Below are 11,540 nucleotides of genomic sequence, written 5' to 3' on the forward strand. Positions count from 1 at the left end.
CCGGGTTTTTCTTCCAAGGCACCTCTAGGTGGACTCAGACCTCCAACCTTTGGGTTAGCAACAGAGCGCGTTAGCCATTTGTACCACCCAGGGACTCCTCCTGGGTATGTACCCTGCTGAAGTTCTTGTACCGTGCACCAGGAGACATGTATAAGAATGTTCACTGCAGCATTATTTTTTGTAACAAAAATAAAAAAAAAAAAATTGATAGGAGTACGGCTGCATAAAAAAGAACATACAGCAATGACAATGAGTGAAGCACGACTACACGTATGAATATGGATGAGTCTCTTCAGGTGGAGCAAAATATTGGAAGTCACATGATCATACCTTATGATCCAATTTGCATAAAGTTTCAAGACAGACAAAACTAAGCAAGATATTGTTGAAGGTTTTATTTCTATATAAAACCAAAAACCAAACCTGTTGCTGTCGAGTCAATTCCAACTCATAGCGACCCTATAGGACAGAGTGGAACTGCCCCATAGGGTTTCCTAGGAATGCCTGGTGGATTCAAACTGCCGACCTTTTTGTTAGCAGCCATAGCTCTTAACCACTAAGCCACCAAAACCACCAGCGTCTCCTTTATTTCTCTATAGTAAAACCTTAAAGAAGAGGAAGATAATGATAAACACAAAATTCATAGTAATACCCCCAAGAGAAGGGAGAGGGATACCATAAGCAGGCACCACTGCGGGGCTTCAATGCTATTGCAATGTTCTTTATCTTTGGATGCCTGGTGGATAATCTATGTATATATTATTTATGCATATAACAGGAAGAGTTTCATCTCCCATCTCACCCTGACTCACACTGAAAGATGGCAGGCTTATAGTATGCATTACTTAAATTATTTCTTTTTTCTTTCTCATGCCTCATTTCATTATTCCTCTCTCCTTTATATCATCTCCTCTTTGTTTCTCACTCTCTCTCTCCCTGCCCAGTGTGTATAGTTTAAAATACTGAATGATGTAATCCCCAGAAAATTGACCTCCTCTGTTTTAATTATCCAGTGCTGCTGTAACAGAAATACCACAAGGAGATGACTTTAGCAAACAGAAATATATTCTCTCACAGCATAGCAGGCTAGAAGTCTGAATTCAGGTGCTAGCTCCCGGCGAAGGTTTTCTCTCTCTCTGTTGTTTCTGGGGGAAAGTCCTTGTCACTAATCTTCACCTCCCTGATCTAAGAACTTCTCAGCACAGGGACCCCAGGTCCAAAGAATGTGCTCTGCTCCCACATTTCATTCTTATGGTACAAGGTCCCACGTCTCTCTGCTTGATTCTGTCTTTTATATCTCAAAAGAAATTGACTCAAGATACAACATAATCCAGTAAATTGAGTCCTGCCTCATTAACATCACAGAATTTAGGATTTACAACACATTTTTTTTTTTTTTTTTTAGGATAATCACATCAGATCACAAAATGGTGGATAACCACACCGTACTGGGAAACATGGCCTAGTCAAGTTGACACACATTTTTGGGGGGACACAATTCAATCCATAACACCCTCTCACTTTTAAAGCGTTCATAGAAAGCGTCCATGAAACTACAGAGTTCTGTAGACCAACATGAAAATGCCCTTTTAAGGACTATCTACATGGGATCAAATTGACAACAGCAACTCGAAAGATTAGATAGGAACCTTAGGGGGGCAGTGACTTTATGTTAATGAGGGAGGAACAACTCAGAAGAGGAGGGTGAGAATGGTTGCACAACTCAAAGACTGTAATCAATGTCACTAAATCATACATGTAGAAACTGTAGTGGTGTTGTTTTGCTGCGTATATTTTAAACAACAAAAACAAAATAAAATTTAGGAGGAAAAAAACAAAAACCCTAACCTTGAAAAAAAGCAAAGTTTTAACAAATTCTACAGATAACTGAACTCTTCAGAGAACTTTTGATCAAAGACGACCAAATGCTATGTGGTTCATGAAAAGCGCATTTAACGTGGATCAAGAAATCAGAGTTCTCATCCTTGTCCTCCCACAGACTCACTTGGTGACTCTTGATGAGTTGTTTAGCTTATGGAAAACCCTGTGTTTCCCATCAGTATAACCAGAGGGTAGGATTAGACCAATGGTTCTCAAAAGTGTAGTTCAGACCAGGAGCATCAGCATTGCCTTGTGTATTGATTTTAACGTGTCCACAGTTATTCTCGATACTTCTCTCTTTAAGAGGTGGAGCCTAATTCCCTTTGGTGGAATGTAAGCTGGACTTACTGACTTGCCTCTGAGGAATAGAATAAAGTGGAAGTCATGGTGCGTGCGGTTTTGGAGACGGGGTCACAAATGATACTGTGGCTTCCTGCTTGCTCTCCCTTTCTTGGAGCACCCAGTCTGAGGGAAGTCAGATGCCCTACCGAGAGACAGCCCTGTGGAGAGATCCACAGAGTGAAATATTGAAGCTTCTTGCTAACAGCTACATGAGTAAGCCACCTTGAAAGTGGATCCTCTAACCAAGTCTTCAGATGACTTTGACTACAACCTCTGAGAGATCCTGAGCCATAACTACTGCTCCTGGACTCCTGACCCACAGAAACTGTGAGATAATAAATATTTGTTGTTTCAAACCACTAAAATGTGTGGTAATTTGTTACACAGCAGTAGATAACTAATACACCTGGGAATTTGTTAGAAATGCAATTCCTGGGTCACAGTCCGGACCTGCTGTACCCGGGGGTAAGGCCCAGCAAAACACCCTCCTGGTAACTTAGGGCTCTTGCTTCTCTGTAGGGAGCCCTGGTGGTACAGTGGTTAAGAGCCTGGCTGCTAACCAAAAAGGTCAGCATTTCGAATCCATCAGCCACTCCTTGGAAACCCTATGGGGCAGTTCCACTCTGTTGTATAGGGTCGCTATGAGTTGAAATCAACTCAGCAGAAAGTGTTTTTTTGTTTTGTTTTGCTTCTATGTAGCCAGATTTTTAACTTAACCCACACAGGCAGTTGCGCACAAACGATAACTTGAATGGAACTTAAATCTACAGCTTGGAAAGCCTAATTATCTAGACCACTGTTAACTAAATAAACTATATATTGGGTAAGAAAATGAGTAATATAACTTTCACTAAAAATTTTAAAACATTTTATAATAGAGGTAATTTTAGCTGTAATTACTTTACATCAAGCTTCTATAGCAATTTACAAACTGAATTTGTCTCAGCCTACAAAGGAAATCTGTTCTCCCAAGATACTTATATTTTACCATATTAATAGAATTTTAATAAAGAGCATATAGAACAAATATTTGAGTTGTTTTTTTTTTTTTCTCGCAGTGTTCAATATAGACCAAATCCATCTACACATGCTCTTTGCCTACCAGCTGTCAATCATGTTTGCTGTAAAAAAGACAGCACTTAGGGAGCTGTCAGTCAAAGCTGTTGTGATGCATCAAGCATCATTTCTGCAGGCTTAGTTGTCAAAAATAAAACAAATTTACATGGAACATAAAGGGGGATTAACTGCACTGTTTGCTGTGAGTTGAAAATGACTTCAAATATGCACAAGTTCAGGGCAATGTGCAGAGGGCCCGTGTCTCCTTGGTCATGTCTGTAATTACTTTGTGTGTGTGTGTGCACACATGGAAACGCTGGTGGCGTAGTGGTTAAGAGCTACGGCTGCTAACCAAAAGGTTGGCAATTCGAATCCACCAAGCGCTCCTTGGAAACTCTATGGGGCAGTTCTATTCTGTCCTGTAAGATCCCTATGAGTTGGAATCGACTCAGTGGCAGTGGGTATACATATACATATGCATGTATGTGTGTATGAAGCCCTGGTGGTGTAGTGGTTAAGAGCTCAGATGCTAACCTAAAGGTCGGCAGTTCAAATCCACCAACCGCTCCTTGGAAACCCTATGGGGCAGTTCTACTCTGTCCTATAGAGTCGCTATGATTCGTAACCAACTCAATGGCACCTAACAACAACAAATATGTATGTGTGTGTGTGTTTATGTATAAGAGAGAGCGAGCCCTGGGGGCGCAGTGGTTAGGGCTTGGCTGCTAACCAAAAGGTTGGCGGTTTGAATCCATCAGCCACTCTTTGGAAACTCCGTGGGGCAGTGCCACTCTGTCCAATACGGTCACTATGAGTCAGAATCAACTTTCCGGCAATGGGTTTTATACACACACACACACACACATTTAATGTGCATGAGGATGATAGAAGTAGTTATTCTGCTAGGGTGATGAGAGGTGAGTAGTGCCCCTATTTAGAGTACTAATGTGTAGAAAATGTGCCATGGGACTATGGGTATTTCTTTCACCCATGTCCTGGGAATGGATCTGGCTTCAATACATGACTCTGCTGAGATGGGAGTTGGGTGGAGGTGAAGACGATCTAGATAAAGGTAACTAAATGACTATATTCAAAAGATGAGGATTTTAAGTTTTTTTTTCAAAGAATGCTAAGAAGCAATATAGCTGAATACTTAAATCAACAAAATATTCTTTAAAATCAATTAAAAAAATTTAAATCAATAAAATCACAAAGGGCAAGGTGAAAAGAAACACAGCAATCAAATTCCAAAGGGAAACTACTTGAGGCATAAAAGAGGCTATTTTAGGACAAATAGAGGAAGCACTACTTTACACAGCAGGGAAGCAGCTTATAAAATGCATTCCTCCTAAGATGTTGGTGCAGCCTGTAAATATAAATGAGTTGAAGATAGTGATCAAACTCAAAAAAAATGAGAAATGTTTGAAGTATCGTTTTCATTCTTAACCTTTTGAAGAAGCAAAGGTAGGGGCAGCATATCTCTAGTGTATCAGAGAAAGTGTGTGGATTCAGATGGACCATGGGAGCCAACTCTAAGAAATATAAAAGAGAATTATGTGAATTGTTGTTGTTGTTAGTTGCCGTCAAGTCAATTCTGACTCATGTCGACCCCATGCGTGCGGAGCATAACTGCTCCGCAACGTTTCCATGGATGTGACCTTTGGAAGCAGGGCGCCAGGGCTTTTTTTCGACGCACCTCTAAAAAAGGCGGGTTCAAACCACCAACCTTTTGCCTCGTAGTCAAGCACTTAACCGTTTGCTCCACCCAAGGACTTCCATATCAGTTACATAAATATATATAAATACACACACATATATAAAATAAAATAAAAAATTAAAAGCATAATACAGCCCAGTATGGCATTAATCGAGCATTGTTTTAAGTACCTTAAAAGCTTTATCTCATTTAATCCTAACAACACCCCATGAGAGACGTAATATTATCCTCATATTAGTCATAAGGAAGCTGAGGCACAGAGATACAAAGTCTCGAGACTACTGTTATGGTTGATGCTATGTATCAACTTGGTTAGGCTATAATTATCAGTGGTTTGGCAGATACTCTGTATCACTGCCCATTTTGTGATCTGATGTGAGCAGCCCATCAGTTGGCAGAGCAGTTTCCTTGGGGATGTGGCCTGCATCATGATATAAAAGAATGTTCTGGCAAAGCTCACTCTTTCCAATCCTCCAGTCTTCTCGGTATCTGACTCCAGTTCTTGGGATGTAAACAAGCAGGGACCTCCAGCCTTTCACTTGACCTGCAGATTTTGCATTTGTCAACCCCTGCAACCCTGTGAGCCAGCAGAGAACTCCTACCAGTCACCTGGCCTGCAGATTTTGGGTTCATCATCCACTGCAACCATGTGAGTCAGGAGAAGCCTCCAGCCTGCTGCCTGACTCACAGATTTGGGCCTTGCCAGCGTCCAAAGCTGAGTGAGCCTTTTCCTTGAAATAAACCTCTATATATTTACGTATATGTTTCACTGGTTTTGCTCCCCTAGAGAACCGAGACTAACTAGGAAGGGATAGAGCGGGGCAATGTAGCACCAGAGTGTCCACACTCAACCACTGTTCTATACAATGCCCAGTCCTGGGCAGAATTGCAGATTAAGCAAGGTGTGTCTTCAGAGCTGTCACTCTTGCCTTTTTGTGACATTTTCCATGCCATCTGCTCACTGTTATCTTTCTCTTCAGGACCCAGTTCATTGTCCTCTTGCTTCAGCACCCAAAACCAGTTGATACTGTTCACTGGTCTCATGGTTATCAACTATCCCATCTCCTAGTAAGCACATGTCTATTTGTCTAGATTGCTTTTCAGGGGTCAAAAACTGACTGCCCTTCAGATGTGTTTTCTTTGGCCTCCACAGTGTTGTGGGCATATGCTAAACTTAAAAGTGGATACATTTAGATTGGTCACACACCAGTCTATTTACCATAGTTCCCACTATTCTTGATGTCTTATTTATACCAGGCTCAATGTCCACATGTATGTTACATCCCTGCTTTCTTTGGTACCTACCATGAGAGTTACACGGAGGCACTTGATCAACGCTTCCTGAGATGACTATGAACCCCAGACTATTTCAGGTTTTGGCTACTCGAAGAAGGCTAGGAATGCAGAGGCTCCAGGACCCAAAGGATCCTTCCAGATAGGCAAACCAGGGAATTTGTCTTAGGCTGGGATCTCTAGAGAAGCAAAACCAGTGCAGCATATAAATATATATAGAGAGAGATTTATGTAAAGGAAATGGCTCATGAGGTTGTAGAGGCTGGAAAGTCCCAAGTGTGGGGGTCAGGCTGGAGGCTTCTCCTCGCTCACATAGCTGCAGTTGCTGGCAAATCTGAGATCAGAAGGTCAGATAGGAGGCCTCTGGCTCACAGGCTGTGAAGGCCAACAAATCCCAAGATAGGCAGGTAAGACAGCAGATATGTTGCTAGCTCAAGTCCCGAGAACTGACAAGGAGCCAGCTGCAGGATCCACGGTGAGCAAAAGCCTAAAAGCCTTGCCAGAAAGTCCACCTATATTGAATCAGGCAACACCCCCAAGGAAACTCTCTTTCAGCTAATCAGTTGTTCACAACAGATCTCATCATGGAGGCGATTGCATTATTAAAAACTGTGAAACTACTGAGGAGTTTGAATACAACTTTAACCATCACACACCTGGAGATTTCATGGTCTAGAGACATGGGCAGTCTTGCTCAACGTCTGTGCTGACTTTGCTAACCAGCTGGAAAATGGAAATTTTGGTACTACAGGAGTTAGGAATTGAATCTGCACAAAAATGAATATTTTTATTTTGTTAACCAATTTTTATTGATACATGATTTGCAATGCTCTGTGATAAGAACCATCTGGATATTAAGATGGTACCTGCCTTTCAGGAGCTTATAAGCTTGTATGGGAGAAAAGATATTTATACAAATATCATAATTCTAGAAAGAATTACAAAGTGATTTGGAAGTTCAAGAAAGAAAACATTGCTTCCTGCCAAATGATCAAGATGGTTTTATTTCCTAAACATTTTATAGAGCTGCAAATCAAAATAAACAAACCATCGAATTCATTTCCTTACTCTTATGTGGAACCACTTACTTCTGAACCATCTCTGAAAGCGATGAACCTACCCTATCTTATAATAGCTACAAAGTAGACTCTTCTACCTCAATATATCAAATCATGCTATTAAAAAGAATTCCTCAATATCCTCAGATGATTCTTAAGTATTTGCATGCCATTTTTCTTATTGCCACTAAAGAAACATTCCTGGTCCATTTTCCAAGTGTTTTCCAAAATTGAGAACCATATCCAATATCTAAAGTTGCGTCCAATTTTAGCTCTGCTTGGTGTCATTAGCCAGTATATCACAACCAGTGTGCGATTAAACTATCTCATCTGCTTATGAATACAGTTTGCTGTGATTAAATTGTAAACACCTAGGTTTACACACTGGGGGAAAAAGAAAACTTTCTTTGGTGACTATGGGAAGTGGAGGAGGGAATAAGCAAATAGAAGTAAACCCCAAACCAAACCCACTGCTGTTGAGTCAATCCCGACTCATAGTAACCCTATAGGACAGAGTAGAACTGCCATAATGGGGTTTCCAAGGCTGTAATCTTTCCAGAAGCAGACTGCCGCATCTTTATCCCGCAATAGGTAGAAGACATGTGTTAATTTTGGTGAAGGGAAAGGCAATACACAACATGGGTGAAGTCAGTACAACATGACCAAGGCACAGGAGGACACTGAGAGGAATGCAATAGCATAGATAATCCCGCAGCAAAGTATTAACAAATATTAATTTACAAATGGATGCATAGCTAGGTAGATATGATGAGAGGTAAGGGAGGGTATATCTGCACTCCTACCTGCAGATATAGGTCTGGTGGTGGATATTTCTACATATATAACTGTGGGAGATACTTATATATCAATATAGACAATAGAGCACACATGGGTCACAGGGCCTTAGATATAACCAAACACCTCACAGGACAAAGTTCCTAGATTTGAAGGTGAAGGAGTTAGTAGAGGACACAGTGTTCATGGTGCTCCAGAATGGGCAGAAATGGCAGTTCCCATCAGAGCAGGGAGCTAGGTACCAATTCTCCTTCTCCCATAAGCCTGCCAAGAAGATCGATGTGGCCCGTGTGACCTTTGACTTGTATAAGAAGAACCCGCAGGACTTTATTGGCTGCCTGAAAGTAAAGGCAACTCTCTCTGGCACATACTCCCATTCCTATGATCTGCACTGCTATGGAACCAAGTGTATCATGAAGGAAGCTCTTCGCTGGGCCCTCTTCAGGCCTGTTACATGCAGCAGCTCCTGGATGCCACAAAGGAAGGGCAAAACCCCAAGGGCAAAGCCTTGTCCCTCATCCCACCCTGTCTGAAGATACTAGAATGAAGGCTTAAGAATAAGGCTTAAGACTTTGGAGGTCTTTCCCCGCCCAGAAGTAGACTGGAGACCCTATGCTCAGCTTCAGAGCCCATAAGCCTAGCAGCTAGCTACCAAGCTTCTTAACTCCCTACACTTTCCTCAGCCCACAGGACCATGAATGAGAAAGCAGAAGGAAGGACTGGAAAGCTGAAGTGGGCTGGACAAAGGAGAACTGCGGGTTCTTGGCCTGCCTCAGGTCTTCCCTGCCCAAGGTGGCTTATCTGATCAAGAACTGATCACCAGTAGGCAATGGCATGAAAAATGTCCCTCAACAACCTGCGTTCATCTCACTCCCTACCTCCTGGATTCCCTATACCAAATACTCCTTTGTGGACTGTCAAGCCCACTAGTGTATGATATTAGAGTATGCAATAAATTATGCTGATTAAAAAAAATAGATGGAGGACATCTATGTCAATTGGCACAACATAAATCACAAAGACAAGGTTATGCATCCTACTTTGGTGAGTGGCATCTGGGGTCTTAAAGCTTGCAAGTGGTCATCTAAGATACAGCTATCAGTCTCTTACCATTCCAGAGCAAAAGAGAATTAAGAAAACCGAAGACCCAGAGGAGCGATTAGTTCAAAGAACTAAGAGACAATACGAACCACAGCTTACATGACCTGAAACCAGAAGAACTAGATGGTGCCCAGCTACCACTACTGACCGCTCTGATTGGGATCACAAGCGAGAAGGTCCTGGACAAAGTGGGAGAATAGCTGCAGAAAAAAAAAAATCAAAATCACGAAAATGACCAGACTTAGTGATCTGATAGAGACTGGAGGAACCCCCGAGACTATGGCCCTAAGACACACTTCTGAACTGGAATTGAAGCCATCACCAGAGACCACCCCTTAGCCAAACCATAGACAGACCCATAAAATAAACAACAACCCCTGAGAGGAACATGCTCCTGAGAACAATCTATTATATGAGATCAAAAGGACAACATTTGTCCAAAAGTAGGAAGGGGTAGCAATTCAAGATGAAAGGAAATGGGGAACCCAGGACAGAAATGGAGGGAGTGCTGACACATTGTGGGGAATGAAACCAATGTCGTGGCACACTTTGCGTACAAGCTATCAAATGGGAAACTAATTTGCTGTGTAAACTTTCACCTAAATGCACGATAATTTTTTTTTTTTATTGTAAACACTTGCAAGATGTTACTTTGTGACTTTAAATTCAAAGGAAACTTTTATCTTGGGAATTACAGATTCCTGAAATAAGTACAGCATTTTTCAAACCAAGCTATTAGAGTTACGTTCCTAAAGACCTTTGACTTTTAGAATAATATGGTAAATTCATAATTTCTTGTGATCTGAATTGTATTTCCATCAGTCTTTGGATACAGGTTGCTCACCTCAGTGCATGCACTTGTCAAATAACTTCGTAACTGATCAAGGCAATGTGCCTTTTTATGTCATCAGAATCAAGATTTCAACTTAGTAATGCAACAAACTTGTACAGTTTGTAGCAGGGAAGATAAAACCCATAGTAAGAATTAGCCTGACTTTCCTGTCTTCTTCCTTCCTTCCTTTTTTTTTTTTTTTTTTTTAACACATCTGGCCTATTGTTTGAAAGAGAGAATATGAGAAAAGCAATGGGATTTTAGTTTTTATCCTCCTTTGTCTCTTGTATGCAATTAATCAATATTGTAGATTCACACCTGTTGGGATTCCTGTTCAACAATTAAGTACAAGCATTGGGTTAATGACATTGTTTCAGTTTGTGTTCAGTTACCAGCACAAGAAACCACTCCAACTGGTTTCAATAGAAAGAGATTTATTACCAGATATTAAGTAGCTTACAAATCATTGAAAGTGCAGGTGGGTCAGGCTGTGGATGAACTTGTAGTAACAACTTCCAGCTCTTGAAATTAGACTTCCTCTGGCATGAACAGGAAAGCTGCTAAGACTGCTATAGGAAGGTGCCAAGCACAGGACCACACCATCTCTGCCATGATTTGCACCAGCCAAGTGTATGCTTCATGCTCTGCCAATCTATTCCTGCTAATTCAGTTACAAACTCAAGTCTTACATGAGTGCCTCTGACTGGCAAAAAACAAAATCGTATCTGGAACTCTAGCTGCAAGAGAGTCTGGGAAAGACTTTTAACTTTCTAGTCTTAGGAGTGCAGGTAGAAAGTAATTTTTTTTTTTTATTAACTTTTATTGAGCTTCAAGTGAACGTTTACAAATCAAGTCAGACTGTCACATATAAGTTTATATACACCTTACTCCATACTCCCACTTGCTCTCCCCCTGATGAGTCAGCCCTTCCAGTCTCTCCTTTCGAGACAATTTTCCAGCTTCCAACTCTCTCTATCCTCCCATACCCCCTCCAGACAGGAGATGCCAACACAGTCTCAAGTGTCCACCTGATATAATTAGCTCACTCTTCATCAGCATCTCTCTCCTACGCACTGTCCAGTCCCTTTCATGTCTGATGAGTTGTCTTTGGGAATGGTTCCTGTCCTGGGCCAACAGAAGATTTGGGGACCATGACCGCTGGGATTCCTCTAGTCTCAGTCAGACCATTAAGTATGGTCTTTTTATGAGAATTTGGGGTCTGCATCCCACTGATCTCCTGCTCCCTCAGGGGTTCTCTGTTGTGCTCCCTGTCAGGGCAGTCATCGATTGTGGCCGGGCACCAACTGGTTCTTCTGGTCTCAGGATGATGTAGGTCTCTGGTTCAGGTGGCCCTTTCTGTCTCTTGGGCTCTTAGTTATCCTGTGACCTTGGTGTTCTTCATTCTCCTTTGATCCAGGTGGGTTGAGACCAATTGATGCATCTTAGATGGCCGCTTGTTAGCATT

The sequence above is a fragment of the Elephas maximus genome, chromosome 17, assembly GCF_024166365.1.
Source record: "Elephas maximus indicus isolate mEleMax1 chromosome 17, mEleMax1 primary haplotype, whole genome shotgun sequence".
Lineage (NCBI taxonomy): Eukaryota > Metazoa > Chordata > Mammalia > Proboscidea > Elephantidae > Elephas > Elephas maximus.